Source organism: Triticum aestivum, unplaced genomic scaffold (assembly GCF_018294505.1).
Source record: "Triticum aestivum cultivar Chinese Spring unplaced genomic scaffold, IWGSC CS RefSeq v2.1 scaffold7517, whole genome shotgun sequence".
NCBI classification, from domain to species: Eukaryota; Viridiplantae; Streptophyta; class Magnoliopsida; order Poales; family Poaceae; genus Triticum; species Triticum aestivum.
The window spans coordinates 1-25,483 of record NW_025228605.1 but is presented as its reverse complement, the minus strand read 5'-3'; the positions used below and the strand labels follow the sequence as shown (position 1 = coordinate 25,483).

At 48.5% G+C, this 25,483-nt stretch overlaps 51 non-coding genes across 51 annotated transcripts; all 51 read left to right on the top strand.

Moving 5' to 3' along the window:
* Window positions 1-379: 379 nt before the first annotated feature.
* LOC123174398 (5S ribosomal RNA) lies at window positions 380-498 on the top strand. The gene has a single exon (XR_006487015.1). It is a non-coding gene; the product is annotated as a 5S ribosomal RNA (ribosomal RNA).
* A 367-nt stretch (window positions 499-865) lies between these two features.
* Window positions 866-984, top strand: LOC123174408 (5S ribosomal RNA). Its single transcript, XR_006487024.1, has one exon. It is a non-coding gene; the product is annotated as a 5S ribosomal RNA (ribosomal RNA).
* A 367-nt stretch (window positions 985-1,351) lies between these two features.
* On the top strand, window positions 1,352-1,470 carry LOC123174404 (5S ribosomal RNA). The gene has a single exon (XR_006487020.1). It is a non-coding gene; the product is annotated as a 5S ribosomal RNA (ribosomal RNA).
* A 367-nt stretch (window positions 1,471-1,837) lies between these two features.
* Window positions 1,838-1,956, top strand: LOC123174366 (5S ribosomal RNA). The gene has a single exon (XR_006486984.1). It is a non-coding gene; the product is annotated as a 5S ribosomal RNA (ribosomal RNA).
* A 367-nt stretch (window positions 1,957-2,323) lies between these two features.
* On the top strand, window positions 2,324-2,442 carry LOC123174452 (5S ribosomal RNA). The gene has a single exon (XR_006487065.1). It is a non-coding gene; the product is annotated as a 5S ribosomal RNA (ribosomal RNA).
* Window positions 2,443-2,809: 367 nt separating this feature from the next.
* LOC123174392 (5S ribosomal RNA) lies at window positions 2,810-2,927 on the top strand. Its single transcript, XR_006487009.1, has one exon. It is a non-coding gene; the product is annotated as a 5S ribosomal RNA (ribosomal RNA).
* A 367-nt stretch (window positions 2,928-3,294) lies between these two features.
* LOC123174380 (5S ribosomal RNA) lies at window positions 3,295-3,413 on the top strand. The gene has a single exon (XR_006486997.1). It is a non-coding gene; the product is annotated as a 5S ribosomal RNA (ribosomal RNA).
* Window positions 3,414-3,780: 367 nt separating this feature from the next.
* On the top strand, window positions 3,781-3,899 carry LOC123174370 (5S ribosomal RNA). The gene has a single exon (XR_006486988.1). It is a non-coding gene; the product is annotated as a 5S ribosomal RNA (ribosomal RNA).
* Window positions 3,900-4,266: 367 nt separating this feature from the next.
* LOC123174415 (5S ribosomal RNA) lies at window positions 4,267-4,385 on the top strand. The gene has a single exon (XR_006487030.1). It is a non-coding gene; the product is annotated as a 5S ribosomal RNA (ribosomal RNA).
* A 367-nt stretch (window positions 4,386-4,752) lies between these two features.
* Window positions 4,753-4,870, top strand: LOC123174382 (5S ribosomal RNA). The gene has a single exon (XR_006486999.1). It is a non-coding gene; the product is annotated as a 5S ribosomal RNA (ribosomal RNA).
* Window positions 4,871-5,236: 366 nt separating this feature from the next.
* On the top strand, window positions 5,237-5,355 carry LOC123174449 (5S ribosomal RNA). The gene has a single exon (XR_006487062.1). It is a non-coding gene; the product is annotated as a 5S ribosomal RNA (ribosomal RNA).
* A 367-nt stretch (window positions 5,356-5,722) lies between these two features.
* Window positions 5,723-5,841, top strand: LOC123174414 (5S ribosomal RNA). The gene has a single exon (XR_006487029.1). It is a non-coding gene; the product is annotated as a 5S ribosomal RNA (ribosomal RNA).
* Window positions 5,842-6,208: 367 nt separating this feature from the next.
* Window positions 6,209-6,327, top strand: LOC123174460 (5S ribosomal RNA). The gene has a single exon (XR_006487072.1). It is a non-coding gene; the product is annotated as a 5S ribosomal RNA (ribosomal RNA).
* A 367-nt stretch (window positions 6,328-6,694) lies between these two features.
* LOC123174379 (5S ribosomal RNA) lies at window positions 6,695-6,813 on the top strand. Its single transcript, XR_006486996.1, has one exon. It is a non-coding gene; the product is annotated as a 5S ribosomal RNA (ribosomal RNA).
* A 367-nt stretch (window positions 6,814-7,180) lies between these two features.
* Window positions 7,181-7,299, top strand: LOC123174458 (5S ribosomal RNA). The gene has a single exon (XR_006487071.1). It is a non-coding gene; the product is annotated as a 5S ribosomal RNA (ribosomal RNA).
* A 367-nt stretch (window positions 7,300-7,666) lies between these two features.
* On the top strand, window positions 7,667-7,785 carry LOC123174413 (5S ribosomal RNA). The gene has a single exon (XR_006487028.1). It is a non-coding gene; the product is annotated as a 5S ribosomal RNA (ribosomal RNA).
* An 884-nt stretch (window positions 7,786-8,669) lies between these two features.
* Window positions 8,670-8,788, top strand: LOC123174388 (5S ribosomal RNA). Its single transcript, XR_006487005.1, has one exon. It is a non-coding gene; the product is annotated as a 5S ribosomal RNA (ribosomal RNA).
* Window positions 8,789-9,155: 367 nt separating this feature from the next.
* On the top strand, window positions 9,156-9,274 carry LOC123174383 (5S ribosomal RNA). Its single transcript, XR_006487000.1, has one exon. It is a non-coding gene; the product is annotated as a 5S ribosomal RNA (ribosomal RNA).
* A 367-nt stretch (window positions 9,275-9,641) lies between these two features.
* On the top strand, window positions 9,642-9,760 carry LOC123174442 (5S ribosomal RNA). Its single transcript, XR_006487056.1, has one exon. It is a non-coding gene; the product is annotated as a 5S ribosomal RNA (ribosomal RNA).
* Window positions 9,761-10,127: 367 nt separating this feature from the next.
* LOC123174381 (5S ribosomal RNA) lies at window positions 10,128-10,246 on the top strand. The gene has a single exon (XR_006486998.1). It is a non-coding gene; the product is annotated as a 5S ribosomal RNA (ribosomal RNA).
* A 367-nt stretch (window positions 10,247-10,613) lies between these two features.
* LOC123174367 (5S ribosomal RNA) lies at window positions 10,614-10,732 on the top strand. The gene has a single exon (XR_006486985.1). It is a non-coding gene; the product is annotated as a 5S ribosomal RNA (ribosomal RNA).
* A 367-nt stretch (window positions 10,733-11,099) lies between these two features.
* LOC123174461 (5S ribosomal RNA) lies at window positions 11,100-11,218 on the top strand. Its single transcript, XR_006487073.1, has one exon. It is a non-coding gene; the product is annotated as a 5S ribosomal RNA (ribosomal RNA).
* Window positions 11,219-11,585: 367 nt separating this feature from the next.
* Window positions 11,586-11,704, top strand: LOC123174387 (5S ribosomal RNA). Its single transcript, XR_006487004.1, has one exon. It is a non-coding gene; the product is annotated as a 5S ribosomal RNA (ribosomal RNA).
* Window positions 11,705-12,071: 367 nt separating this feature from the next.
* On the top strand, window positions 12,072-12,190 carry LOC123174385 (5S ribosomal RNA). The gene has a single exon (XR_006487002.1). It is a non-coding gene; the product is annotated as a 5S ribosomal RNA (ribosomal RNA).
* A 367-nt stretch (window positions 12,191-12,557) lies between these two features.
* On the top strand, window positions 12,558-12,676 carry LOC123174391 (5S ribosomal RNA). Its single transcript, XR_006487008.1, has one exon. It is a non-coding gene; the product is annotated as a 5S ribosomal RNA (ribosomal RNA).
* Window positions 12,677-13,043: 367 nt separating this feature from the next.
* Window positions 13,044-13,162, top strand: LOC123174407 (5S ribosomal RNA). Its single transcript, XR_006487023.1, has one exon. It is a non-coding gene; the product is annotated as a 5S ribosomal RNA (ribosomal RNA).
* Window positions 13,163-13,529: 367 nt separating this feature from the next.
* LOC123174395 (5S ribosomal RNA) lies at window positions 13,530-13,648 on the top strand. The gene has a single exon (XR_006487012.1). It is a non-coding gene; the product is annotated as a 5S ribosomal RNA (ribosomal RNA).
* A 367-nt stretch (window positions 13,649-14,015) lies between these two features.
* Window positions 14,016-14,134, top strand: LOC123174456 (5S ribosomal RNA). The gene has a single exon (XR_006487069.1). It is a non-coding gene; the product is annotated as a 5S ribosomal RNA (ribosomal RNA).
* Window positions 14,135-14,501: 367 nt separating this feature from the next.
* On the top strand, window positions 14,502-14,620 carry LOC123174440 (5S ribosomal RNA). Its single transcript, XR_006487054.1, has one exon. It is a non-coding gene; the product is annotated as a 5S ribosomal RNA (ribosomal RNA).
* Window positions 14,621-14,987: 367 nt separating this feature from the next.
* On the top strand, window positions 14,988-15,106 carry LOC123174375 (5S ribosomal RNA). Its single transcript, XR_006486992.1, has one exon. It is a non-coding gene; the product is annotated as a 5S ribosomal RNA (ribosomal RNA).
* A 367-nt stretch (window positions 15,107-15,473) lies between these two features.
* LOC123174384 (5S ribosomal RNA) lies at window positions 15,474-15,592 on the top strand. The gene has a single exon (XR_006487001.1). It is a non-coding gene; the product is annotated as a 5S ribosomal RNA (ribosomal RNA).
* A 367-nt stretch (window positions 15,593-15,959) lies between these two features.
* LOC123174372 (5S ribosomal RNA) lies at window positions 15,960-16,078 on the top strand. The gene has a single exon (XR_006486990.1). It is a non-coding gene; the product is annotated as a 5S ribosomal RNA (ribosomal RNA).
* Window positions 16,079-16,445: 367 nt separating this feature from the next.
* Window positions 16,446-16,564, top strand: LOC123174455 (5S ribosomal RNA). The gene has a single exon (XR_006487068.1). It is a non-coding gene; the product is annotated as a 5S ribosomal RNA (ribosomal RNA).
* A 367-nt stretch (window positions 16,565-16,931) lies between these two features.
* Window positions 16,932-17,050, top strand: LOC123174444 (5S ribosomal RNA). The gene has a single exon (XR_006487057.1). It is a non-coding gene; the product is annotated as a 5S ribosomal RNA (ribosomal RNA).
* Window positions 17,051-17,417: 367 nt separating this feature from the next.
* On the top strand, window positions 17,418-17,536 carry LOC123174405 (5S ribosomal RNA). Its single transcript, XR_006487021.1, has one exon. It is a non-coding gene; the product is annotated as a 5S ribosomal RNA (ribosomal RNA).
* Window positions 17,537-17,903: 367 nt separating this feature from the next.
* LOC123174396 (5S ribosomal RNA) lies at window positions 17,904-18,022 on the top strand. The gene has a single exon (XR_006487013.1). It is a non-coding gene; the product is annotated as a 5S ribosomal RNA (ribosomal RNA).
* A 366-nt stretch (window positions 18,023-18,388) lies between these two features.
* On the top strand, window positions 18,389-18,507 carry LOC123174376 (5S ribosomal RNA). Its single transcript, XR_006486993.1, has one exon. It is a non-coding gene; the product is annotated as a 5S ribosomal RNA (ribosomal RNA).
* A 367-nt stretch (window positions 18,508-18,874) lies between these two features.
* On the top strand, window positions 18,875-18,993 carry LOC123174446 (5S ribosomal RNA). Its single transcript, XR_006487059.1, has one exon. It is a non-coding gene; the product is annotated as a 5S ribosomal RNA (ribosomal RNA).
* Window positions 18,994-19,360: 367 nt separating this feature from the next.
* On the top strand, window positions 19,361-19,479 carry LOC123174457 (5S ribosomal RNA). Its single transcript, XR_006487070.1, has one exon. It is a non-coding gene; the product is annotated as a 5S ribosomal RNA (ribosomal RNA).
* A 367-nt stretch (window positions 19,480-19,846) lies between these two features.
* LOC123174390 (5S ribosomal RNA) lies at window positions 19,847-19,965 on the top strand. Its single transcript, XR_006487007.1, has one exon. It is a non-coding gene; the product is annotated as a 5S ribosomal RNA (ribosomal RNA).
* A 367-nt stretch (window positions 19,966-20,332) lies between these two features.
* Window positions 20,333-20,451, top strand: LOC123174369 (5S ribosomal RNA). The gene has a single exon (XR_006486987.1). It is a non-coding gene; the product is annotated as a 5S ribosomal RNA (ribosomal RNA).
* A 367-nt stretch (window positions 20,452-20,818) lies between these two features.
* LOC123174394 (5S ribosomal RNA) lies at window positions 20,819-20,937 on the top strand. The gene has a single exon (XR_006487011.1). It is a non-coding gene; the product is annotated as a 5S ribosomal RNA (ribosomal RNA).
* A 367-nt stretch (window positions 20,938-21,304) lies between these two features.
* LOC123174393 (5S ribosomal RNA) lies at window positions 21,305-21,423 on the top strand. The gene has a single exon (XR_006487010.1). It is a non-coding gene; the product is annotated as a 5S ribosomal RNA (ribosomal RNA).
* A 367-nt stretch (window positions 21,424-21,790) lies between these two features.
* Window positions 21,791-21,909, top strand: LOC123174373 (5S ribosomal RNA). The gene has a single exon (XR_006486991.1). It is a non-coding gene; the product is annotated as a 5S ribosomal RNA (ribosomal RNA).
* Window positions 21,910-22,276: 367 nt separating this feature from the next.
* Window positions 22,277-22,395, top strand: LOC123174431 (5S ribosomal RNA). Its single transcript, XR_006487045.1, has one exon. It is a non-coding gene; the product is annotated as a 5S ribosomal RNA (ribosomal RNA).
* A 367-nt stretch (window positions 22,396-22,762) lies between these two features.
* LOC123174420 (5S ribosomal RNA) lies at window positions 22,763-22,881 on the top strand. Its single transcript, XR_006487034.1, has one exon. It is a non-coding gene; the product is annotated as a 5S ribosomal RNA (ribosomal RNA).
* Window positions 22,882-23,248: 367 nt separating this feature from the next.
* Window positions 23,249-23,367, top strand: LOC123174368 (5S ribosomal RNA). Its single transcript, XR_006486986.1, has one exon. It is a non-coding gene; the product is annotated as a 5S ribosomal RNA (ribosomal RNA).
* Window positions 23,368-23,733: 366 nt separating this feature from the next.
* LOC123174397 (5S ribosomal RNA) lies at window positions 23,734-23,852 on the top strand. The gene has a single exon (XR_006487014.1). It is a non-coding gene; the product is annotated as a 5S ribosomal RNA (ribosomal RNA).
* Window positions 23,853-24,219: 367 nt separating this feature from the next.
* On the top strand, window positions 24,220-24,338 carry LOC123174402 (5S ribosomal RNA). The gene has a single exon (XR_006487018.1). It is a non-coding gene; the product is annotated as a 5S ribosomal RNA (ribosomal RNA).
* A 367-nt stretch (window positions 24,339-24,705) lies between these two features.
* LOC123174406 (5S ribosomal RNA) lies at window positions 24,706-24,824 on the top strand. Its single transcript, XR_006487022.1, has one exon. It is a non-coding gene; the product is annotated as a 5S ribosomal RNA (ribosomal RNA).
* A 367-nt stretch (window positions 24,825-25,191) lies between these two features.
* Window positions 25,192-25,310, top strand: LOC123174386 (5S ribosomal RNA). Its single transcript, XR_006487003.1, has one exon. It is a non-coding gene; the product is annotated as a 5S ribosomal RNA (ribosomal RNA).
* The last annotated feature ends 173 nt before the right edge of the window (window positions 25,311-25,483 follow it).

Sequence of the window (25,483 nt, the reverse complement as noted above, 5' to 3'; positions counted from 1 at the left end):
GTGTTGCATTCCTTTTATAATTATTTTTTGCGACTTGTGACAAACATGTCGCACGTGCGCGATATATATTAATCCCGTTATATTATGTTTGACGTTTGCGATATGTTTAAGCTCGATGCTCATTGCTCGCGCGTCTTGGGGCGGCTTTGTGGCGCGAAGAGCGCGTTCTGAAAGGGGTGGAAAAAACTCGTGTTGCTGCGGTATGGAGGGAGGGGTGGAAACCGTGGAAAACTCGTCTCCGTGATTGAGCGGGAGAGTAAGTAGTATAGGACATTATCCATTGTTAGGGAACGGTTGTAATGGTAGTGAGAATGTAGAATCGTCTTTGGAGCGGACCTGGGAGTGGCAAGCATAAGGGACGAAGACGGGGAAACATGTCGGATGCGATCATACCAGCAGTAAAGCACCGGATCCCATCAGAAATCCGAAGTTAAGCATGCTTGGGCGAGAGTAGTACTAGGATGGGTGACCTCCTGGGAAGTCCTCGTGTTGCATTCCTTTTATAATTATTTTTTGCGACTTGTGACAAACATGTCGCACGTGCGCGATATATATTAATCCCGTTATATTATGTTTGACGTTTGCGATATGTTTAAGCTCGATGCTCATTGCTCGCGCGTCTTGGGGCGGCTTTGTGGCGCGAAGAGCGCGTTCTGAAAGGGGTGGAAAAAACTCGTGTTGCTGCGGTATGGAGGGAGGGGTGGAAACCGTGGAAAACTCGTCTCCGTGATTGAGCGGGAGAGTAAGTAGTATAGGACATTATCCATTGTTAGGGAACGGTTGTAATGGTAGTGAGAATGTACAATCGTCTTTGGAGCGGACCTGGGAGTGGCAAGCATAAGGGACGAAGACGGGGAAACATGTCGAATGCGATCGTACCAGCACTAAAGCACCGGATCCCATCAGAACCACGAAGTTAAGCGTGCTTGGGCGAGAGTAGTATTAGGATGGGTGACCTCCTGGGAAGTCCTCGTGTTGCATTCCTTTTATAATTATTTTTTGCGCCTTGTGACAAACATATCGCACGTGCGCGATATATATTAATCCCGTTATATTATGTTTGACGTTTGCGATATGTTTAAGCTCGACGCTCATTGCTCGCGCGTCTTGGGGCGGCTTTGTGGCGCGAAGAGCGCGTTCTGAAAGGGGTGGAAAAAACTCGTGTTGCTGCGGTATGGAGGGAGGGGTGGAAACCGTGGAAAACTCGTCTCCGTGATTGAGCGGGAGAGTAAGTAGTATAGGACGTTATCCATTGTTAGGGAACGGTTGTAATGGTAGTGAGAATGTAGAATCGTCTTTGGAGCGGACCTGGGAGTGGCAAGCATAAGGGACGAAGACGGGGAAACATGTCGGATGCGATCATACCAGCACTAAAGCACAGGATCTCATCGGAACTCCGAAGTTAAGCGTCCTTGGGCGAGAGTAGTACTAGGATGGGTGACCTCCTGGGAAGTCCTCGTGTTGCATTCCTTTTATAATTATTTTTTGCGCCTTGTGACAAACATATCGCACGTGCGCGATATATATTAATCCCGTTATATTATGTTTGACGTTTGCGATATGTTTAAGCTCAATGCTCATTGCTCGCGCGTCTTGGGGCGGCTTTGTGGCGCGAAGAGCGCGTTCTGAAAGGGGTGGAAAAAACTCGTGTTGCTGCGGTATGGAGGGAGGGGTGGAAACCGTGGAAAACTCGTCTCCGTGATTGAGCGGGAGAGTAAGTAGTATAGGACATTATCCATTGTTAGGGAACGGTTGTAATGGTAGTGAGAATGTAGAATCGTCTTTGGAGCGGACCTGGGAGTGGCAAGCATAAGGGACGAAGACGGGGAAACATGTCGGATGCGATCATACCAGCACTAAAGCACCGGATCCCATCAGAACTCCGAAGTTAAGCGTGCTTGGGCGAGAGTAGTACTAGGATGGGTGACCTCCTGGGAAGTCCTCGTATTGCATTCCTTTTATAATTATTTTTTGCGCCTTGTGACAAACATGTCGCACGTGCGCGATATATATTAATCCCGTTATATTATGTTTGACGTTTGCGATATGTTTAAGCTCGATGCTCATTGCTCGCGCGTCTTGGGGCGGCTTTGTGGCGCGAAGAGCGCGTTCTGAAAGGGGTGGAAAAAACTCGTGTTGCTGCGGTATGGAGGGAGGGGTGGAAACCGTGGAAAACTCGTCTCCGTGATTGAGCGGGAGAGTAAGTAGTATAGGACATTATCCATTGTTAGGGAACGGTTGTAATGGTAGTGAGAATGTAGAATCGTCTTTGGAGCGGACCTGGGAGTGGCAAGCATAAGGGACGAAGACGGGGAAACATGTCGGATGCGATCGTACCAGCACTAAAGCACCGGATCCCATCAGAACTCCGAAGTTAAGCGTGCTTGGGCGAGAGTAGTACTAGGATGGGTGACCTCCTGGGAAGTCCTCGTGTTGCATTCCTTTTATAATTATTTTTTGCGCCTTGTGACAAACATGTCGCACGTGCGCGATATATATTAATCCCGTTATATTATGTTTGACGTTTGCGATATGTTTAAGCTCGATGCTCATTGCTCGCGCGTCTTGGGGCGGCTTTGTGGCGCGAAGAGCGCGTTCTGAAAGGGGTGGAAAAAACTCGTGTTGCTGCGGTATGGAGGGAGGGGTGGAAACCGTGGAAAACTCGTCTCCGTGATTGAGCGGGAGAGTAAGTAGTATAGGACATTATCCATTGTTAGGGAACGGTTGTAATGGTAGTGAGAATGTACAATCGTCTTTGGAGCGGACCTGGGAGTGGCAAGCATAAGGGACGAAGACGGGGAAACATGTCGGATGCGACATACCAGCACTAAAGCACCGGATCCCATCAGAACTCCGAAGTTAAGCGTGCTTGGGCGAGAGTAGTACTAGGATGGGTGACCTCCTGGGAATTCCTCGTGTTGCATTCCTTTTATAATTATTTTTTGCGCCTTGTGACAAACATGTCGCACGTGCGCGATATATATTAATCCCGTTATATTATGTTTGACGTTTGCGATATGTTTAAGCTCGATGCTCATTGCTCGCGCGTCTTGGGGCGGCTTTGTGGCGCGAAGAGCGCGTTCTGAAAGGGGTGGAAAAAACTCGTGTTGCTGCGGTATGGAGGGAGGGGTGGAAACCGTGGAAAACTCGTCTCCGTGATTGAGCGGGAGAGTAAGTAGTATAGGACATTATCCATTGTTAGGGAACGGTTGTAATGGTAGTGAGAATGTAGAATCGTCTTTGGAGCGGACCTGGGAGTGGCAAGCATAAGGGACGAAGACGGGGAAACATGTCGGATGCGATCATACCAGCACTAAAGCACCGGATCCCATCAGAACTCCGAAGTTAAGCGTGCTTGGGCGAGAGTAGTACTAGGATGGGTGACCTCCTGGGAAGTCCTCGTGTTGAATTCCTTTTTTAATTATTTTTTGCGCCTTGTGACAAACATATCGCACGTGCGCGATATATATCAATCCCGTTATATTATGTTTGACGTTTGCGATATGTTTAAGCTCGATGCTCATTGCTCCCGCGTCTTGGGGAGGCTTTGTGGCGCGAAGAGCGCGTTCTGAAAGGGGTGGAAAAAACTCGTGTTGCTGCGGTATGGAGGGAGGGGTGGAAACCGTGGAAAACTCGTCTCCGTGATTGAGCGGGAGAGTAAGTAGTATAGGACATTATCCATTGTTAGGGAACGGTTGTAATGGTACTGAGAATGTAGAATCGTCTTTGGAGCGGACCTGGGAGTGGCAAGCATAAGGGACGAAGACGGGGAAACATGTCGGATGCGATCATACCAGCACTAAAGCACCGGATCCCATCAGAACTCCGAAGTTAAGCGTGCTTGGGCGAGAGTAGTACTAGGATGAGTGACCTCCTGGGAAGTCCTCGTGTTGCATTCCTTTTTTAATTATTTTTTGCGCCTTGTGACAAACATATCGCACGTGCGCGATATATATTAATCCCGTTATATTATGTTTGACGTTTGCGATATGTTTAAGCTCGATGCTCATTGCTCGCGCGTCTTGGGGCGGCTTTGTGGCGCGAAGAGCGCGTTCTGAAAGGGGTGGAAAAAACTCGTGTTGCTGCGGTATGGAGGGAGGGGTGGAAACCGTGGAAAACTCGTCTCCGTGATTGAGCAGGAGAGTAAGTAGTATAGGACATTATCCATTGTTAGGGAACGGTTGTAATGGTAGTGAGAATGTAGAATCGTCTTTGGAGCGGACCTGGGAGTGGCAAGCATAAGGGACGAAGACGGGGAAACATGTTGGATGCGATCATACCAGCACTAAAGCACCGGATCCCATCAGAACTCCGAAGTTAAGCGTGCTTGGGCGAGAGTAGTACTAGGATGGGTGACCTCCTGGGAAGTCCTCGTGTTGCATTCCTTTTTTAATTATTTTTTGCGCCTTGTGACAAACATATCGCACGTGCGCGATATATATTAATCCCGTTATATTATGTTTGACGTTTGCGATATGTTTAAACTCGATGCTCATTGCTCGCGCGTCTTGGGGCGGCTTTGTGGCGCGAAGAGCGCGTTCTGAAAGGGGTGGAAAAAACTCGTGTTGCTGCGGTATGGAGGGAGGGGTGGAAACCGTGGAAAACTCGTCTCCGTGATTGAGCGGGAGAGTAAGTAGTATAGGACATTATCCATTGTTAGGGAACGGTTGTAATGGTAGTGAGAATGTAGAATCGTCTTTGGAGCGGACTTGGGAGTGGCAAGCATAAGGGACGAAGACGGGGAAACATGTCGGATGCGATCATACCAGCACTAAACACCGGATCCCATCAGAACTCCGAAGTTAAGCGTGCTTGGGCGAGAGTAGTACTAGGATGGGTGACCTCCTGGGAAGTCCTCGTGTTGCATTCCTTTTATAATTATTTTTTGCGCCTTGTGACAAACATATCGCACGTGCGCGATATATATTAATCCCGTTATATTATGTTTGACGTTTGCGATATGTTTAAGCTCGATGCTCATTGCTCGCGCGTCTTGGGGCGGCTTTGTGGCGCGAAGAGCGCGTTCTGAAAGGGGTGGGAAAACTCGTGTTGCTGCGGTATGGAGGGAGGGGTGGAAACCGTGGAAAACTCGTCTCCGTGATTGAGCGGGAGAGTAAGTAGTATAGGACATTATCCATTGTTAGGGAACGGTTGTAATGGTAGTGAGAATGTAGAATCGTGTTTGGAGCGGACGTGGGAGTGGCAAGCAAAAGGGACGAAGACGGGGAAACATCTCGGATGCGATCATACCAGCACTAAAGCACCGGATCCCATCAGAACTCTGAAGTTAAGCGTGCTTGGGCGAGAGTAGTACTAGGATGGGTGACCTCCTGGGAAGTCCTCGTGTTGCATTCCTTTTTTAATTATTTTTTGCGCCTTGTGAAAAACATATCGCACGTGCGCGATATATATTAATCCCGTTATATTATGTTTGACGTTTGCGATATGTTTAAGCTCGATGCTCATTGCTCGCGCGTCTTGGGTCGGCTTTGTGGCGCGAAGAGCGCGTTCTGAAAGGGGTGGAAAAAACTCGTGTTGCTGCGGTATGGAGGGAGGGGTGGAAACCGTGGAAAACTCGTCTCCGTGATTGAGCGGGAGAGTAAGTAGTATAGGACATTATCCATTGTTAGGGAACGGTTGTAATGGTAGTGAGAATGTAGAATCGTCTTTGGAGCGGACCTGGGAGTGGCAAGCATAAGGGACGAAGACGGGGAAACATGTCGGATGCGATCATACCAGCACTAAAGCACCGGATCCCATCAGAACTCCGAAGTTAAGCGTGCTTGGGCGAGAGTAGTACTAGGATGGGTGACCTCCTGGGAAGTCCTCGTGTTGCATTCCTTTTATAATTATTTTTTGCGCCTTGTGACAAACATGTCGCACGTGCGCGATATATATTAATCCCGTTATATTATGTTTGACGTTTGCGATATGTTTAAGCTCGATGCTCATTGCTCGCGCGTCTTGGGGCGGCTTTGTGGCGCGAAGAGCGCGTTCTGAAAGGGGTGGAAAAAACTCGTGTTGCTGAGGTATGGAGGGAGGGATGGAAACCGTGGAAAACTCGTCTCCGTGATTGAGCGGGAGAGTAAGTAGTATAGGACATTATCCATTGTTAGGGAACGGTTGTAATGGTAGTGAGAATGTAGAATCGTCTTTGGAGCGGACGTGGGAGTGGCAAGCAAAAGGGACGAAGACGGGGAAACATCTTGGATGCGATCATACCAGCACTAAAGCACCGGATCCCATCAGAACTCCGAAGTTAAGCGTGCTTGGGCAAGAGTAGTACTAGGATGGGTGACCTCCTGGGAAGTCCTCGTGTTGCATTCCTTTTTTAATTATTTTTTGCGCCTTGTGACAAACATATCGCACGTGCGCGATATATATTAATCCCGTTATATTATGTTTGATGTTTGCGATATGTTTAAGCTCGATGCTCATTGCTCGCGCGTCTTGGGGCGGCTTTGTGGCGCGAAGAGCGCGTTCTGAAAGGGGTGGAAAAAACTCATGTTGCTGCGGTATGGAGGGAGGGGTGGAAACCGTGGAAAACTCGTCTCCGTGATTGAGCGGGAGAGTAAGTAGTATAGGACATTATCCATTGTTAGGGAACGGTTGTAATGGTAGTGAGAATGTAGAATCGTCTTTGGAGCGGACCTGGGAGTGGCAAGCATAAGGGACGAAGACGGGGAAACATGTCGGATGCGATCATACCAGCACTAAAGCACAGGATCCCATCGGAACTCCGAAGTTAAGCGTGCTTGGGCGAGAGTAGTACTAGGATGGGTGACCTCCTGGGAAGTCCTCGTGTTGCATTCCTTTTTTAATTATTTTTTGCGCCTTGTGACAAACATATCGCACGTGCGCGATATATATTAATCTCGTTATATTATGTTTGACGTTTGCGATATGTTTAAGCTCGATGCTCATTGCTCGCGCGTCTTGGGGCGGCTTTGTGGCGCGAAGAGCGCGTTCTGAAAGGGGTGGAAAAAACTCATGTTGCTGCGGTATGGAGGGAGGGGTGGAAACCGTGGAAAACTCGTCTCCGTGATTGAGCGGGAGAGTAAGTAGTATAGGACATTATCCATTGTTAGGGAACGGTTGTAATGGTAGTGAGAATGTAGAATCGTCTTTGGAGCGGACCTGGGAGTGGCAAGCATAAGGGACGAAGACGGGGAAACACGTCGGATGCGATCATACCAGCACTAAAGCACCGGATCCCATCAGAACTTCGAAGTTAAGCGTGCTTGGGCGAGAGTAGTACTAGGATGGGTGACCTCCTGGGAAGTCCTCGTGTTGCATTCCTTTTATAATTATTTTTTGCGCCTTGTGACAAACATATCGCACGTGCGCGACATATATTAATCCCGTTATATTATGTTTGACGTTTGCGATATGTTTAAGCTCGATGCTCATTGCTCGAGCGTCTTGGGGTGGCTTTGTGGCGCGAAGAGCGCGTTCTGAAAGGGGTGGAAAAAACTCGTGTTGCTGCGGTATGGAGGGAGGGGTGGAAACCGTGGAAAACTCGTCTCCGTGATTGAGCGGGAGAGTAAGTAGTATAGGACATTATCCATTGTTAGGGAACAGTTGTAATGGTAGTGAGAATGTAGAATCGTCTTTGGAGCGGACCTGGGAGTGGCAAGCATAAGGGACGAAGACGGGGAAACATGTCGGATGCGATCATACCAGCACTAAAGCACCGGATCCCATCAGAACTCCGAAGTTAAGCGTGCTTGGGCGAGAGTAGTACTAGGATGGGTGACCTCCTGGGAAGTCCTCGTGTTGCATTCCTTTTATAATTATTTTTTGCGCCTTGTGACAAACATATCGCACGTGCGCGACATATATTAATCCCGTTATATTATGTTTGACGTTTGCGATATGTTTAAGCTCGATGCTCATTGCTCGAGCGTCTTGGGGCGGCTTTGTGGCGCGAAGAGCGCGTTCTGAAAGGGGTGGAAAAAACTCGTGTTGCTGCGGTATGGAGGGAGGGGTGGAAACCGTGGAAAACTCGTCTCCGTGATTGAGCGGGAGAGTAAGTAGTATAGGACATTATCCATTGTTAGGGAACGGTTGTAATGGTAGTGAGAATGTAGAATCGTCTTTGGAGCGGACCTGGGAGTGGCAAGCATAAGGGACGAAGACGGGGAAACATGTCGGATGCAATCATACCAGCACTAAAGCACTGGATCCCATCAGAACTCCGAAGTTAAGCTCCTGGGAACTCCTCGTGTTGCATTCCTTTTATAATTATTTTTTGCGCCTCGTGACAAACATATCGCACGTGCGCGATATATATTAATCCCGTTATATTATGCTTGACGTTTGCGATATGTTTAAGCTCGATGCTCATTGCTCGCGCGTCTAATCCCGTTATATTATGTTTGACGTTTGCGATATGTTTAAGCTCGATGCTCATTGCTCGCGCGTCTTGGGGCGGCTTTGTGGCGCGAAGAGCGCGTTCTGAAAGGGGTGGAAAAAACTCGTGTTGCTGCGGTATGGAGGGAGGGGTGGAAACCGTGGAAAACTCGTCTCCGTGATTGAGCGGGAGAGTAAGTAGTATAGGACATTATCCATTGTTAGGGAACGGTTGTAATGGTAGTGAGAATGTAGAATCGTCTTTGGAGCGGACCTGGGAGTGGCAAGCATAAGGGACGAAGACGGGGAAACATGTCGGATGCGATCATACCAGCACTAAAGCATCGGATCCCATCAGAACTCCGAAGTTAAGCATGCTTGGGCGAGAGTAGTACTAGGATGGGTGACCTCCTGGGAAGTCCTCGTGTTGCATTCCTTTTATAATTATTTTTTGCGCCTTGTGACAAACATATCGCACGTGCGCGATATATATTAATCCCGTTATATTATGTTTGACGTTTGCGATATGTTTAAGCTCGATGCTCATTGCTCGCGCGTCTTGGGGCGGCTTTGTGGCGCGAAGAGCGCGTTCTGAAAGGGGTGGAAAAAACTCGTGTTGCTGCGGTATGGAGGGAGGGGTGGAAACCGTGGAAAACTCGTCTCCGTGATTGAGCGGGAGAGTAAGTAGTATAGGACATTATCCATTGTTAGGGAACGGTTGTAATGGTAGTGAGAATGTAGAATCGTCTTTGGAGCGGACCTGGGAGTGGCAAGCATAAGGGACGAAGACGGGGAAACATGTCGGATGCGATCATACCAGCACTAAAGCACCGGATCCCATCAGAACTCCGAAGTTAAGCGTGCTTGGGCAAGAGTAGTACTAGGATGGGTGACCTCCTTGGAAGTCCTCGTGTTGCATTCCTTTTATAATTATTTTTTGCGCCTTGTGACAAACATATCGCACGTGCGCGATATATATTAATCCCGTTATATTATGTTTGACGTTTGCGATATGTTTAAGCTCGATGCTCATTGCTCGCGCGTCTTGGGGCGGCTTTGTGGCGCGAAGAGCGCGTTTTGAAAGGGGTGGAAAAAACTCGTGTTGCTGCGGTATGGAGGGAGGGGTGGAAACCGTGGAAAACTCGTCTCCGTGATTGAGCGGGAGAGTAAGTAGTATAGGACATTATCCATTGTTAGGGAACGGCTGTAATGGTAGTGAGAATGTAGAATCGTCTTTGGAGCGGACCTGGGAGTGGCAAGTATAAGGGACGAAGACGGGGAAACATGTTGGATGCGATCATACCAGCACTAAAGCACCGGATCCCATCAGAACTCCGAAGTTAAGCGTGCTTGGGCGAGAGTAGTACTAGGATGGGTGACCTCCTGGGAAGTCCTTGTGTTGCATTCCTTTTATAATTATTTTTTGCGCCTTGTGACAAACATATCGCACGTGCGCGATATATATTAATCCCGTTATATTATGTTTGACGTTTGCGATATGTTTAAGCTCGATGCTCATTGCTCGCGCGTCTTGGGGCGGCTTTGTGGCGCGAAGAGCGCGTTCTGAAAGGGGTGGAAAAAACTCGTGTTGCTGCGGTATGGAGGGAGGGGTGGAAACCGTGGAAAACTCGTCTCCGTGATTGAGCGGGAGAGTAAGTAGTATAGGACATTATCCATTGTTAGGGAACGGTTGTAATGGTAGTGAGAATGTAGAATCGTCTTTGGAGCGGACCTGGGAGTGGCAAGCATAAGGGACGAAGACGGGGAAACATGTCGGATGCGATCGTACCAGCACTAAAGCATCGGATCCCATCAGAACTCCGAAGTTAAGCGTGCTTGGGCGAGAGTAGTACTAGGATGGGTGACCTCCTGGGAAGTCCTCGTGTTGCATTCCTTTTTTAATTATTTTTTGCGCCTTGTGACAAACATATCGCACGTGCGCGATATATATTAATCCCGTTATATTATGTTTGACGTTTGCGATATGTTTAAGCTCAATGCTCATTGCTCGCGCGTCTTGGGGCGGCTTTGTGGCGCAAAGAGCGCGTTCTAAAAGGGGTGGAAAAAACTCGTGTTGCTGCGGTATGGAGGGAGGGGTGGAAACCGTGGAAAACTCGTCTCCGTGATTGAGCGGGAGAGTAAGTAGTATAGGACATTATCCATTGTTAGGGAACCGTTCTAATGGTAGTGAGAATGTAGAACCGTCTTTGGAGCGGACCTGGGAGTGGCAAGCATAAGGGACGAAGACGGGGAAACATGTCGGATGCGATCATACCAGCACTAAAGCACCGGATCCCATCAGAACTCCGAAGTTAAGCGTGCTTGGGCGAGAGTAGTACTAGGATGGGTGACCTCCTGGGAAGTCCTCATGTTGCATTCCTTTTATAATTATTTTTTGCGCCTTGTGACAAACATATCGCACGTGCGCGATATATATTAATCCCGTTATATTATGTTTGACGTTTGCGATATGTTTAAGCTCGATGCTCATTGCTCGCGCGTCTTGGGGCGGCTTTGTGGCGCGAAGAGCGCGTTCTGAAAGGGGTGGAAAAAACTCGTGTTGCTGCGGTATGGAGGGAGGGGTGGAAACCGTGGAAAACTCGTCTCCATGATTGAGCGGGAGAGTAAGTAGTATAGGACATTATCCATTGTTAGGGAACGGTTGTAATGGTAGTGAGAATGTAGAATCGTCTTTGGAGCGGACCTGGGAGTGGCAAGCATAAGGGACGAAGACGGGGAAACATGTAGGATGCGATCATACCAGCACTAAAGCACCGGATCCCATCAGAACTCCGAAGTTAAGCGTGCTTGGGCGAGAGTAGTACTAGGATGGGTGACCGCCTTGGAAGTCCTCGTGTTGCATTCCTTTTATAATTATTTTTTGCGCCTTGTGACAAACATATCGCACGTGCGCGATATATATTAATCCCGTTATATTATGTTTGACGTTTGCGATATGTTTAAGCTCGATGCTCATTGCTCGCGCGTCTTGGGGCGGCTTTGTGCCGCGAAGAGCGCGTTCTAAAAGGGGTGGAAAAAACTCGTGTTGCTGCGTTATGGAGGGAGGGGTGGAAACCGTGGAAAACTCGTCTCCGTGATTGAGCGGGAGAGTAAGTAGTATAGGACATTATCCATTGTTAGGGAACGGTTGTAATGGTAGTGAGAATGTAGAATCGTCTTTGGAGCGGACCTGGGAGTGGCAAGCATAAGGGACGAAGACGGGGAAACATGTCGGATGCGATCATACCAGCACTAAAGCACCGGATCCCATCAGAACTCCGAAGTTAAGCGTGCTTGGGTCAGAGTAGTACTAGGATGGGTGACCTCCTGGGAAGTCCTCATGTTGCATTCCTTTTATAATTATTTTTTGCGCCTTGTGACAAACATATCGCACGTGCGCGATATATATTAATCCCGTTATATTATGTTTGACGTTTGCGATATGTTTAAGCTCGATGCTCATTGCTCGCGCGTCTTGGAGCGGCTTTGTGGAGCGAAGAGCGCGTTCTGAAAGGGGTGGAAAAAACTTGTGTTGCTGCGGTATGGAGGGAGGGGTGGAAACCGTGGAAAACTCGTCTTCGTGATTGAGCAGGAGAGTAAGTAGTATACGACATTATCCATTGTTAGGGAACGGTTGTAATGGTAGTGAGAATGTATAATCGTCTTTGGAGCGGACCTGGGAGTGGCAAGCATAAGGGACGAAGACGGGGAAACATGTCGGATGCCATCATACCAGCACTAAAGCACCGGATCCCATCAGAACTCCGAAGTTAAACGTGCTTGGGCGAGAGTAGTACTAGGATGGGTGACCTCCTGGGAAGTCCTCGTGTTGCATTCCTTTTATAATTATTTTTTGCGCCTTGTGACAAACATATCGCACGTGCGCGATATATATTAATCCCGTTATATTATGTTTGACGTTTGCGATATGTTTAAGCTCGATGCTCATTGCTCGCGCGTCTTGGGGCGGCTTTGTGGCACGAAGAGCGCGTTCTGAAAGGGGTGGAAAAAACTCGTGTTGCTGCGGTATGGAGGGAGGGGTGGAAACCGTGGAAAACTCGTCTCCGTGATTGAGCGGGAGAGTAAGTAGTATAGGACATTATCCATTGTTAGGGAACGGTTGTAATGGTAGTGAGAATGTAGAATCGTCTTTGGAGCGGACCTGGGAGTGGCAAGCATAAGGGACGAAGACGGGGAAACATGTCGGATGCGATCATACCAGCACTAAAGCACCGGATCCCATCAGAACTCTGAAGTTAAGCGTGCTTGGGCGAGTGTAGTACTAGGATGGGTGACCTCCTTGGAAGTCCTCGTGTTGCATTCCTTTTATAATTATTTTTTGCGCCTTGTGACAAACATATCGCACGTGCGCGATATATATTAATCCCGTTATATTATGTTTGACGTTTGCGATATGTTTAAGCTCGATGCTCATTGCTCGCGCGTCTTGGTGCGGCTTTGTGGCGCGAAGAGCGCGTTCTGAAAGGGGTGGAAAAAACTCGTGTTGCTGCGGTATGGAGGGAGGGGTGGAAACCGTGGAAAACTCGTCTCCATGATTGAGCGGGAGAGTAATTAGTATAGGACATTATCCATTGTTAGGGAACGGTTGTAATGGTAGTGAGAATGTAGAATCGTCTTTGGAGCGGACCTGGGAGTGGCAAGCATAAGGGAAGAAGACGGGGAAACATGTCGGATGCGATCATACCAGCACTAAAGCACCGGATCCCATCAGAACTCCGAAGTTAAGCGTGCTTGGGCGAGAGTAGTACTAGGATGGGTGACCTCCTGGGAAGTCCTCGTGTTGCATTCCTTTTATAATTATTTTTTTAACCTTGTGACAAACATATCGCACATGCGCGATATATATTAATCCCGTTATATTATGTTTGACGTTTGCGATATGTTTAAGCTCGATGCTCATTGCTCGCGCGTCTTGGGGCGGCTCTGTGGCGCGAAGAGCGCGTTCTGAAAGGGGTGGAAAAAACTCGTGTTGCTGCGGTATGGAGGGAGGGGTGGAAACCGTGGAAAACTCGTCTCCATGATTGAGCGGGAGAGTAAGTAGTATAGGACATTATCCATTGTTAGGGAACGGTTGTAATGGTAGTGAGAATGTAGAATCGTCTTTGGAGCGGACCTGGGAGTGGCAAGCATAAGGGACGAAGACGGGGAAACATGTCGGATGCGATCATACCAGCACTAAAGCACCGGATCCCATCAGAACTCCGAAGTTAAGCGTGCTTGGGCGAGAGTAGTACTAGGATGGGTGACCTCCTGGGAAGTCCTCGTGTTGCATTCCTTTTATAATTATTTTTTGCGCCTTGTGACAAACATATCGCACGTGCGCGATATATATTAGTCCCGTTATATTATGTTTGACGTTTGCGATATGTTTAAGCTCGATGCTCATTGCTCGCGCGTCTTGGGGCGGCTTTGTGGCGCGAAGAGCGCGTTCTGAAAGGGGTGGAAAAAACTCGTGTTGCTGCGGTATGGAGGGAGGGGTGGAAACCGTGGAAAACTCGTCTCCGTGATTGAGCGGGAGAGTAAGTAGTATAGGACATTATCCATTGTTAGGGAACGGTTGTAATGGTAGTGAGAATGTAGAATCGTCTTTGGAGCGGACCTGGGAGTGGCAAGCATAAGGGACGAAGACGGGGAAACATGTCGGATGCGATCATACCAGCACTAAAGCACCGGATCCCATCAGAACTCCAAAGTTAAGCGTGCTTGGGCGAGAGTAGTACTAGGATGGGTGACCTCCTGGGAAGTCCTCGTGTTGCATTCCTTTTATAATTATTTTTTGCGCCTTGTGAGAAACATGTCGCACGTGCGCGATATATATTAATCCCGTTATATTATGTTTGACGTTTGCGATATGTTTAAGCTCGATACTCATTGCTCGCGCGTCTTGGGGCGGCTTTGTGGCGCGAAGAGCGCGTTCTGAAAGGGGTGGAAAAAACTCGTGTTGCTGCGGTATGGAGGGAGGGGTGGAAACCGTGGAAAACTCGTCTCCGTGATTGAGCGGGAGAGTAAGTAGTATAGGACATTATCCATTGTTAGGGAACGGTTGTAATGGTAGTGAGAATGTAGAATCGTCTTTGGAGCGGACCTGGGAGTGGCAAGCATAAGGGACGAAGACGGGGAAACATGTTGGATGCGATCATACCAGCACTAAAGCACCGGATCCCATCAGAACTCCGAAGTTAAGCGTGCTTGGGCGAGAGTAGTACTAGGTTGGGTGACCTCCTGGGAAGTCCTCGTGTTGCATTCCTTTTATAATTATTTTTTGCGCCTTGTGAGAAACATGTCGCACGTGCGCGATATATATCAATCCCGTTATATTATGTTTGACGTTTGCGATATGTTTAAGCTCGATGCTCATTGCTCGCGTGTCTTGGGGCGGCTTTGTGGCGCGAAGAGCGCGTTCTGAAAGGGGTGGAAAAAACTCGTGTTGCTGCGGTATGGAGGGAGGGGTGGAAACCGTGGAAAACTCGTCTCCGTGATTGAGCGGGAGAGTAAGTAGTATAGGACATTATCCATTGTTAGGGAACGGTTGTAATGGTAGTGAGAATGTAGAATCGTCTTTGGAGCGGACCTGGGAGTGGCAAGCATAAGGGACGAAGACGGGGAAACATGTCGGATGCGATCATACCAGCACTAAAGCACCGGATCCCATCAGAACTCCGAAGTTAAGCGTGCTTGGGCGAGAGTAGTACTAGGATGGGTGAACTCCTGGGAAGTCCTCGTGTTGCATTCCTTTTATAATTATTTTTTGCGCCTTGTGACAAACATGTCGCACGTGCGCGATATATATTAATCCCGTTATATTATGTTTGACGTTTGCGATATGTTTAAGCTCGATGCTCATTGCTCGCGCGTCTTGGGGCGGCTTTGTGGCGCGAAGAGCGCGTTCTGAAAGGGGTGGAAAAAACTCGTGTTGCTGCGGTATGGAGGGAGGGGTGGAAACCGTGGAAAACTCGTCTCCGTGATTGAGCGGGAGAGCAAGTAGTATAGGACATTATCCATTGTTAGGGAACGGTTGTAATGGTAGTGAGAATGTAGAATCGTCTTTGGAGCGGACCTGGGAGTGGCAAGCATAAGGGACGAAGACGGGGAAACATGTCGGATGCGATCATACCAGCACTAAAGCACCGGATCCCATCAGAACTCCGAAGTTAAGCGTGCTTGGGCGAGAGTAGTACTAGGATGGGTGACCTCCTGGGAAGTCCTCGTGTTGCATTCCTTTTATAATTATTTTTTGCGCCTTGTGACAAATATGTCGCACGTGCGCGATATATATTAATCCCGTTATATTATGTTTGACGTTTGCGATATGTTTAAGCTCGATGCTCATTGCTCGCGCGTCTTGGGGCGGCTTTGTGGCGCGAAGAGCGCGTTCTGAAAGGGGTGGAAAAAACTCGTGTTGCTGCGGTATGGAGGGAGGGGTGGAAACCGTGGAAAACTCGTCTCCGTGATTGAGCGGGAGAGTAAGTAGTATAGGACATTATCCATTGTTAGGGAACGGTTGTAATGGTAGTGAGAATGTAGAATCGTCTTTGGAGCGGACCTGGGAGTGGCAAGCATAAGGGACGAAGACGGGGAAACATGTTGGATGCGATCATACCAGCACTAAAGCACCGGATCCCATCAGAACTCCGAAGTTAAGCGTGCTTGGGCGAGAGTAGTACTAGGATGGGTGACCTCCTGGGAAGTCCTCGTGTTGCATTCCTTTTATAATTATTTTTTGCGCCTTGTGACAAACATGTCGCACGTGCGCGATATATATTAATCCCGTTATATTATGTTTGACGTTTGCGATATGTTTAAGCTCGATGCTCATTGCTCGCGCGTCTTGGGGCGGCTTTGTGGCGCGAAGAGCGCGTTCTGAAAGGGGTGGAAAAAACTCGTGTTGTTGCGGTATGGAGGGAGGGGTGGAAACCGTGAAAAACTCGTCTCCGTGATTGAGCGGGAGAGTAAGTAGTATAGGACATTATCCATTGTTAGGGAACGGTTGTAATGGTAGTGAGAATGTAGAATCGTCTTTGGAGCGGACCTGGGAGTGGCAAGCATAAGGGACGAAGACGGGGAAACATGTCGGATGCGATCATACCAGCACTAAAGCACCGGATCCCATCAGAACTCCGAAGTTAAGCGTGCTTGGGCGAGAGTAGTACTAGGATGGGTGACCTCCTGGGAAGTCCTCGTGTTGCATTCCTTTTATAATTATTTTTTGCGCCTTGTGACAAACATGTCGCACGTGCGCGATATATATTAATCCCGTTATATTATGTTTGACGTTTGCGATATGTTTAAGCTCGATGCTCATTGCTCGCGCGTCTTGGGGCGGCTTTGTGGCGCGAAGAGCGCGGTCTGAAAGGGGTGGAAAAAACTCGTGTTGCTGCGGTATGGAGGGAGGGGTGGAAACCGTGGAAAACTCGTCTCCGTGATTGAGCGGGAGAGTAAGTAGTATAGGACATTATCCATTGTTAGGGAACGGTTGTAATGGTAGTGAGAATGTAGAATCGTCTTTGGAGCGGACCTGGGAGTGGCAAGCATAAGGGACGAAGACGGGGAAACATGTCGGATGCGATCATACCAGCACTAAAGCACCGGATCCCATCAGAACTCCGAAGTTAAGCGTGCTTGGGCGAGAGTAGTACTAGGATGGGTGACCTCCTGGGAAGTCCTCGTGTTGCATTCCTTTTTTAATTATTTTTTGCGCCTTGTGACAAACATATCGCACGTGCGCGATATATATTAATCCCGTTATATTATGTTTGACGTTTGCGATATGTTTAAGCTCGATGCTCATTGCTCGCGCGTCTTGGGGCGGCTTTGTGGCGCGAAGAGCGCGTTCTGAAAGGGGTGGAAAAAACTCGTGTTGCTGCGGTATGGAGGGAAGGGTGGAAACCGTGGAAAACTCGTCTCCGTGATTGAGCGGGAGAGTAAGTAGTATAGGACATTATCCATTGTTAGGGAACGGTTGTAATGGTAGTGAGAATGTAGAATCGTCTTTGGAGCGGACCTGGGAGTGGCAAGCATAAGGGACGAAGACGGGGAAACATGTCGGATGCGATCATACCAGCACTAAAGCACTGGATCCCATCAGAACTTTGAAGTTAAGCGTGCTTGTGCGAGAGTAGTACTAGGATGGGTGACCTCCTGGGAAGTCCTCGTGTTGCATTCCTTTTTTAATTATTTTTTGCGCCTTGTGACAAACATATCGCACGTGCGCGATATATATTAATCCCGTTATATTATGTTTGACGTTTGCGATATGTTTAAGCTCGATGCTCATTGCTCGCGCGTCTTGGGGCGGCTTTGTGGCGCGAAGAGCGCGTTCTGAAAGGGGTGGAAAAAACTCGTGTTGCTGCGGTATGGAGGGAGGGGTGGAAACCGTGGAAAACTCGTCTCCGTGATTGAGCGGGAGAGTAAGTAGTATAGGACATTATCCATTGTTAGGGAACGGTTGTAATGGTAGTGAGAATGTAGAATCGTCTTTGGAGCGGACCTGGGAGTGGCAAGCATAAGGGACGAAGACGGGGAAACATGTCGGATGCGATCATACCAGCACTAAAGCACCGGATCCCATCAGAACTCTGAAGTTAAGCGTGCTTGGGCGAGAGTAGTACTAGGATGAGTGACCTCCTGGGAAGTCCTCGTGTTGCATTCCTTTTTTAATTATTTTTTGCGCCTTGTGACAAACATATCGCACGTGCGCGATATATATTAATCCCGTTATATTATGTTTGACGTTTGCGATATGTTTAAGCTCGATGCTCATTGCTCGCGCGTCTTGGGGCGGCTTTGTGGCGCGAAGAGCGCGTTCTGAAAGGGGTGGAAAAAACTCGTGTTGCTGCGCTATGGAGGGAGGGGTGGAAACCGTGGAAAACTCGTCTCCGTGATTGAGCGGGAGAGTAAGTAGTATATGACATTAGCCATTGTTAGAGAACGGTTGTATGGTAGTGAGAATGTAGAATCGTCTTTGGAGCGGACCTGGGAGTGGCAAGCATAAGGGACGAAGACGGGGAAACATGTCGGATGCGATCATACTAGCACTAAAGCATCGGATCCCATCAGAACTCCGAAGTTAAGCGTGCTTGGGCGAGAGTAGTACTAGGATGGGTGACCTCCTGGGAAGTCCTCGTGTTGCATTCCTTTTATAATTATTTTTTGCGCCTTGTGACAAACATATCGCACGTGCGCGATATATATTAATCCCGTTATATTATGTTTGACGTTTGCAATATGTTTAAGCTCGATGCTCATTGCTCGCGCGTCTTGGGGCGGCTTTGTGGCGCGAAGAGCGCGTTCTGAAAGGGGTGAAAAAAACTCGTGTTGCTGTGGTATGGAGGGAGGGGTGGAAACCGTGGAAAACTCGTCTCCGTGATTGAGCGGGAGAGTAAGTAGTATAGGACATTATCCATTGTTAGGGAACGGTTGTAATGGTAGTGAGAATGTAGAATCATCTTTGGAGCGGACCTGGGAGTGGCAAGCATAAGGGACGAAGACGGGGAAACATGTCGGATGCGATCATACCAGCACTAAAGCACCGGATCCCATCAGAACTCCGAAGTTAAGCGTGCTTGGGCGAGAGTAGTACTAGGATGGGTGACCTCCTGGGAAGTCCTCGTGTTGCATTCGTTTTTTAATTATTTTTTGCGCCTTGTGACAAACATATCGCACATGCGCGATATATATTAATCCCGTTATATTATGTTTGACGTTTGCGATATGTTTAAGCTCGATGCTCATTGCTCGCGCGTCTTGGGGCGGCTTTGTGGCGCGAAGAGCGCGTTCTGAAAGGGGTGGAAAAAACTCGTGTTGCTGCGGTATGGAGGGAGGGGTGGAAACCGTGGAAAACTCGTCTCCGTGATTGAGCGGGAGAGTAAGTAGTATAGGACATTATCCATTGTTAGGGAACGGTTGTAATGGTAGTGAGAATGTAGAATCGTCTTTGGAGCAGACCTGGGAGTGGCCAGCATAAGGGATGAAGACAGGGAAACATGTCGGATGCGATCATACCAGCACTAAAGCACCAGATCCCATCAGAACTCCGAAGTTAAGCGTGCTTGGGCGAGAGTAGTACTAGGATGGGTGACCTCCTGGGAAGTCCTCGTGTTGCATTCCTTTTTTAATTATTTTTTGCGCCTTGTGACAAACATATCGCACGTGCGCGATATATATTAATCCCGTTATATTATGTTTGACGTTTGCGATATGTTTAAGCTCGATGCTCATTGCTCGCGCGTCTTGGGGCGGCTTTGTGGTGCGAAGAGCGCGTTCTGAAAGGGGTGGAAAAAACTCGTGTTGCTGCGGTATGGAGGGAGGGGTGGAAACCGTGGAAAACTCGTCTCCGTGATTGAGCGGGAGAGTAAGTAGTATAGGACATTATCCATTGTTAGGGAACGGTTGTAATGGTACTGAGAATGTAGAATCGTCTTTGGAGCGGACCTGGGAATGGCAAGCATAAGGGACGAAGACGGGGAAACATGTCGGATGCGATCATACCAGCACTAAAGCACCGGATCCCATTAGAACTCCGAAGTTAAGCGTGCTTGGGCGAGAGTAGTACTAGGATGGGTGACCTCCTGGGAAGTCCTCGTGTTGAATTCCTTTTTTAATTATTTTTTGCGCCTTGTGACAAACATATCGCACGTGCGCGATATATATTAATCCCGTTATATTATGTTTGACGTTTGCGATATGTTTAAGCTCGATGCTCATTGCTCGCGCGTCTTGGGGCGGCTTTGTGGCGCGAAGAGCGCGTTCTGAAAGGGGTGGAAAAAACTCGTGTTGCTGCGGTATGGAGGGAGGGGTGGAAACCGTGGAAAACTCGTCTCCGTGATTGAGCGGGAGAGTAAGTAGTATAGGACATTATCCATTGTTAGGGAACGGTTGTAATGGTACTGAGAATGTAGAATCGTCTTTGGAGCGGACCTGGGAGTGGCAAGCATAAGGGACGAAGACGGGGAAACATGTCGGATGCGATCATACCAGCACTAAAGCACCGGATCCCATCAGAACTCCGAAGTTAAGCGTGCTTGGGCGAGAGTAGTACTAGGATGAGTGACCTCCTGGGAAGTCCTCGTGTTGCATTCCTTTTTTAATTATTTTTTGCGCCTTGTGACAAACATATCGCACGTGCGCGATATATATTAATCCCGTTATATTATGTTTGACGTTTGCGATATGTTTAAGCTCGATGCTCATTGCTCGCGCGTCTTGGGGCGGCTTTGTGGCGCGAAGAGCGCATTCTGAAAGGGGTGGAAAAAACTCGTGTTGCTGCGGTATGGAGGGAGGGGTGGAAACCGTGGAAAACTCGTCTCCGTGATTGAGCGGGAGAGTAAGTAGTATAGGACATTATCCATTGTTAGGGAACGGTTGTAATGGTAGTGAGAATGTAGAATCGTCTTTGGAGCAGACCTGGGAGTGGCAAGCATAAGGGACGAAGACGGGGAAACATGTCGGATGCGATCATACCAGCACTAAAGCACCGGATCCCATCAGAACTCTGAAGTTAAGCGTGCTTGGGCGAGAGTAGTACTAGGATGAGTGACCTCCTGGGAAGTCCTCGTGTTGCATTCCTTTTTTAATTATTTTTTGCGCCTTGTGACAAACATATCGCACTTGCGCGATATATATTAATCCCGTTATATTATGTTTGACGTTTGCGATATGTTTAAGCTCAATGCTCATTGCTCGCGCGTCTTGGGGCGGCTTTGTGGCGCGAAGAGCGCGTTCTGAAAGGGGTGGAAAAAACTCGTGTTGCTGCGCTATGGAGGGAGGGGTGGAAACCGTGGAAAACTCGTCTCCGTGATTGAGCGGGAGAGTAAGTAGTATATGACATTATCCATTGTTAGAGAACGGTTGTAATGGTAGTGAGAATGTAGAATCGTCTTTGGAGCGGACCTGGGAGTGGCAAGCATAAGGGACGAAGACGGGGAAACATGTCGGATGCGATCATACCAGCACTAAAGCATCGGATCCCATCAGAACTCCGAAATTAAGCGTGCTTGGGCGAGAGTAGTACTAGGATGGGTGACCTCCTGGGAAGTCCTCGTGTTGCATTCCTTTTATAATTATTTTTTGCGCCTTGTGACAAACATATCGCACGTGCGCGATATATATTAATCCCGTTATATTATGTTTGACGTTTGCGATATGTTTAAGCTCGATGCTCATTGCTCGCGCGTCTTGGGGCGGCTTTGTGGCGCGAAGAGCGCGTTCTGAAAGGGGTGAAAAAAACTCGTGTTGCTGCGGTATGGAGGGAGGGGTGGAAACCGTGGAAAACTCGTCTCCGTGATTGAGCGGGAGAGTAAGTAGTATAGGACATTATCCATTGTTAGGGAACAGTTGTAATGGTAGTGAGAATGTAGAATCATCTTTGGAGCGGACCTGGGAGTGGCAAGCATAAGGGACGAAGACGGGGAAACATGTCGGATGCGATCATAGCAGCACTAAAGCACCGGATCCCATCAGAACTCCGAAGTTAAGCGTGCTTGGGCGAGAGTAGTACTAGGATGGGTGACCTCCTGGGAATTCCTCGTGTTGCATTCCTTTTATAATTATTTTTTGCGCCTTGTGACAAACATATCGCACATGCGCGATATATATTAATCCCGTTATATTATGTTTGACGTTTGCGATATGTTTAAGCTCGATGCTCATTGCTCGCGCGTCTTGGGGCGGCTTTGTGGCGCGAAGAGCGCGTTCTGAAAGGGGTGGAAACAACTCGTGTTGCTGCAGTATGGAGGGAGGGGTGGAAACCGTGGAAAACTCGTCTCCGTGATTGAGCGGGAGAGTAAGTAGTATAGGACATTATCCATTGTTAGGGAATGGTTGTAATGGTAGTGAGAATGTAGAATCGTCTTTGGAGCAGACCTAGGAGTGGCAAGCATAAGGGACGAAGACGGGGAAACATGTCGGATGCGATCATACCAGCACTAAAGCACCGGATCCCATCAGAACTCCGAAGTTAAGCGTGCTTGGGCGAGAGTAGTACTAGGATGGGTGACCTCCTGGGAAGTCCTCGTGTTGCATTCCTTTTTTAATTATTTTTTGCGCCTTGTGACAAACATATCGCACGTGCGCGATATATATTAATCCCGTTATATTATGTTTGACGTTTGCGATATGTTTAAGCTCGATGCTCATTGCTCGTGCGTCTTCGGGCGGCTTTGTGGCGCGATGAGCGCGTTCTGAAAGGGGTGGAAAAAACTCGTGTTGCTGCGGTATGGAGGGAGGGGTGGAAACCGTGGAAAACTCGTCTCCGTGATTGAGCGGGAGAGTAAGTAGTATAGGACATTATCCATTGTTAGGGAACGGTTGTAATGGTACTGAGAATGTAGAATCGTCTTTGGAGCGGACCTGGGAATGGCAAGCATAAGGGACGAAGACGGGGAAACATGTCGGATGCGATCATACCAGCACTAAAGCACCGGATCCCATCAGAACTCCGAAGTTAAGCGTGCTTGGGCGAGAGTAGTACTAGGATGGGTGACCTCCTGGGAAGTCCTCGTGTTGCATTCCTTTTTTAATTATTTTTTGCGCCTTGTGACAAACATATCGCACGTGCGCGATATATATTAATCCCGTTATATTATGTTTGACGTTTGCGATATGTTTAAGCTCGATGCTCATTGCTCGCGCGTCTTGGGGCGGCTTTGTGGCGGGAAGAGCGCGTTCTGAAAGGGGTGGAAAAAACTCGTGTTGCTGCGGTATGGTGGGAGGGGTGGAAACCGTGGAAAACTCGTCTCCATGATTGAGCGGGAGAGTAAGTAGTATAGGACATTATCCATTGTTAGGGAACGGTTGTAATGGTACTGAGAATGTAGAATCATCTTTGGAGCGGACCTGGGAGTGGCAAGCATAAGGGACGAAGACGGGGAAACATGTCGGATGCGATCATACCAGCACTAAAGCACCGGATCCCATCAGAACTCCGAAGTTAAGCGTGCTTGGGCGAGAGTAGTACTAGGATGAGTGACCTCCTGGGAAGTCCTCGTGTTGCATTCCTTTTTTAATTATTTTTTGCGCCTTGTGACAAACATATCGCACGTGCGCGATATATATTAATCCCGTTATATTATGTTTGACGTTTGCGATATGTTTAAGCTCGATGCTCATTGCTCGCGCGTCTTGGGGCGGCTTTGTGCGCGAAGAGCGCGTTCTGAAAGGGGTGGAAAAAACTCGTGTTGCTGCGGTATGGAGGGAGGGGTGGAAACCGTGGAAAACTCGTCTCCGTGATTGAGCGGGAGAGTAACTAGTATAGGACATTATCCATTGTTAGGGAACGGTTGTAATGGTAGTGAGAATGTAGAATCGTCTTTGGAACGGACCTGGGAGTGGCAAGCATAAGGGACGAAGACGGGGAAACATGTCGGATGCGATCACACCAGCACTAAAGCACCGGATCCCATCAGAACTCCGAACTTAAGCGTGCTTGGGCGAGAGTAGTACTAGGATGGGTGACCTCCTGGGAAGTCCTCGTGTTGCATTCCTTTTTTAATTATTTTTTGCGCCTTGTGACAAACATATCGCACGTGCGCGATATATATTAGTCCCGTTATATTATGTTTGACGTTTGCGATATGTTTAAGCTCGATGCTCATTGCTCGCGCGTCTTGGGGCGGCTTTGTGGCGCGAAGAGCGCGTTCTGAAAGGGGTGGAAAAAACTCGTGTTGCTGCGGTATGGAGGGAGGGGTGGAAACCGTGGAAAACTCGTCTCCGTGATTGAGCGGGAGAGTAAGTAGTATAGGACATTATCCATTGTTAGGGAACGGTTGTAATGGTAGTGAGAATGTAGAATCGTCTTTGGAGCGGACCTGGGAGTGGCAAGCATAAGGGACGAAGACGGGGAAACATGTCGGATGCGATCATACCAGCACTAAAGCACCGGATCCCATCAGAACTTTGAAGTTAAGCGTGCTTGGGCGAGAGTAGTACTAGGATGAGTGACCTCCTGGGAAGTCCTCGTGTTGCATTCCTTTTTTAATTATTTTTTGCGCCTTGTGACAAACATATCGCACGTGCACGATATATATTAATCCCGTTATATTATGTTTGACGTTTGCGATATGTTTAAGCTCGATGCTCATTGCTCGCGCGTCTTGGGGCGGCTTTGTGGCGCGAAGAGCGCGTTCTGAAAGGGGTGGAAAAAACTCGTGTTGCTGCGCTATGGAGGGAGGGGTGGAAACCGTGGAAAACTCGTCTCCGTGATTGAGCGGGAGAGTAAGTTGTATATGACATTATCCATTGTTAGAGAACGGTTGTAATGGTAGTGAGAATGTAGAATCGTCTTTGGAGCGGACCTGGGAGTGGCAAGCATAAGGGACGAAGACGGGGAAACATGTCGGATGCGATCATACTAGCACTAAAGCATCGGATCCCATCAGAACTCCGAAATTAAGCGTGCTTGGGCGAGAGTAGTACTAGGATGGGTGACCTCCTGGGAAGTCGTCGTGTTGCATTCCTTTTATAATTATTTTTTGCGCCTTGTGACAAACATATCGCACGTGCGCGATATATATTAATCCCGTTATATTATGTTTGACGTTTGCGATATGTTTAAGCTCGATGCTCATTGCTCGCGCGTCTTGGGGCGGCTTTGTGGCGCGAAGAGCGCGTTCTGAAAGGGGTGAAAAAAACTCGTGTTGCTGCGGTATGGAGGGAGGGGTGGAAACCGTGGAAAACTCGTCTCCGTGATTGAGCGGGAGAGTAAGTAGTATAGGACATTATCCATTGTTAGGGAACGGTTGTAATGGTAGTGAGAATGTAGAATCATCTTTGGAGCGGACCTGGGAGTGGCAAGCATAAGGGACGAAGACGGGGAAACATGTCGGATGCGATCATACCAGCACTAAAGCATCGGATCCCATCAGAACTCCGAAGTTAAGCGTGCTTGGGCGAGAGTAGTATTAGGATGGGTGACCTCCTGGGAAGTCCTCGTGTTGCATTCCTTTTATAATTATTTTTTGCGCCTTGTGACAAACATATCGCACATGCGCGATATATATTAATCCCGTTATATTATGTTTGACGTTTGCGATATGTTTAAGCTCAATGCTCATTGCTCGCGCGTATTGGGGCGGCTTTGTGGCGCGAAGAGCGCGTTCTGAAAGGGGTGGAAAAA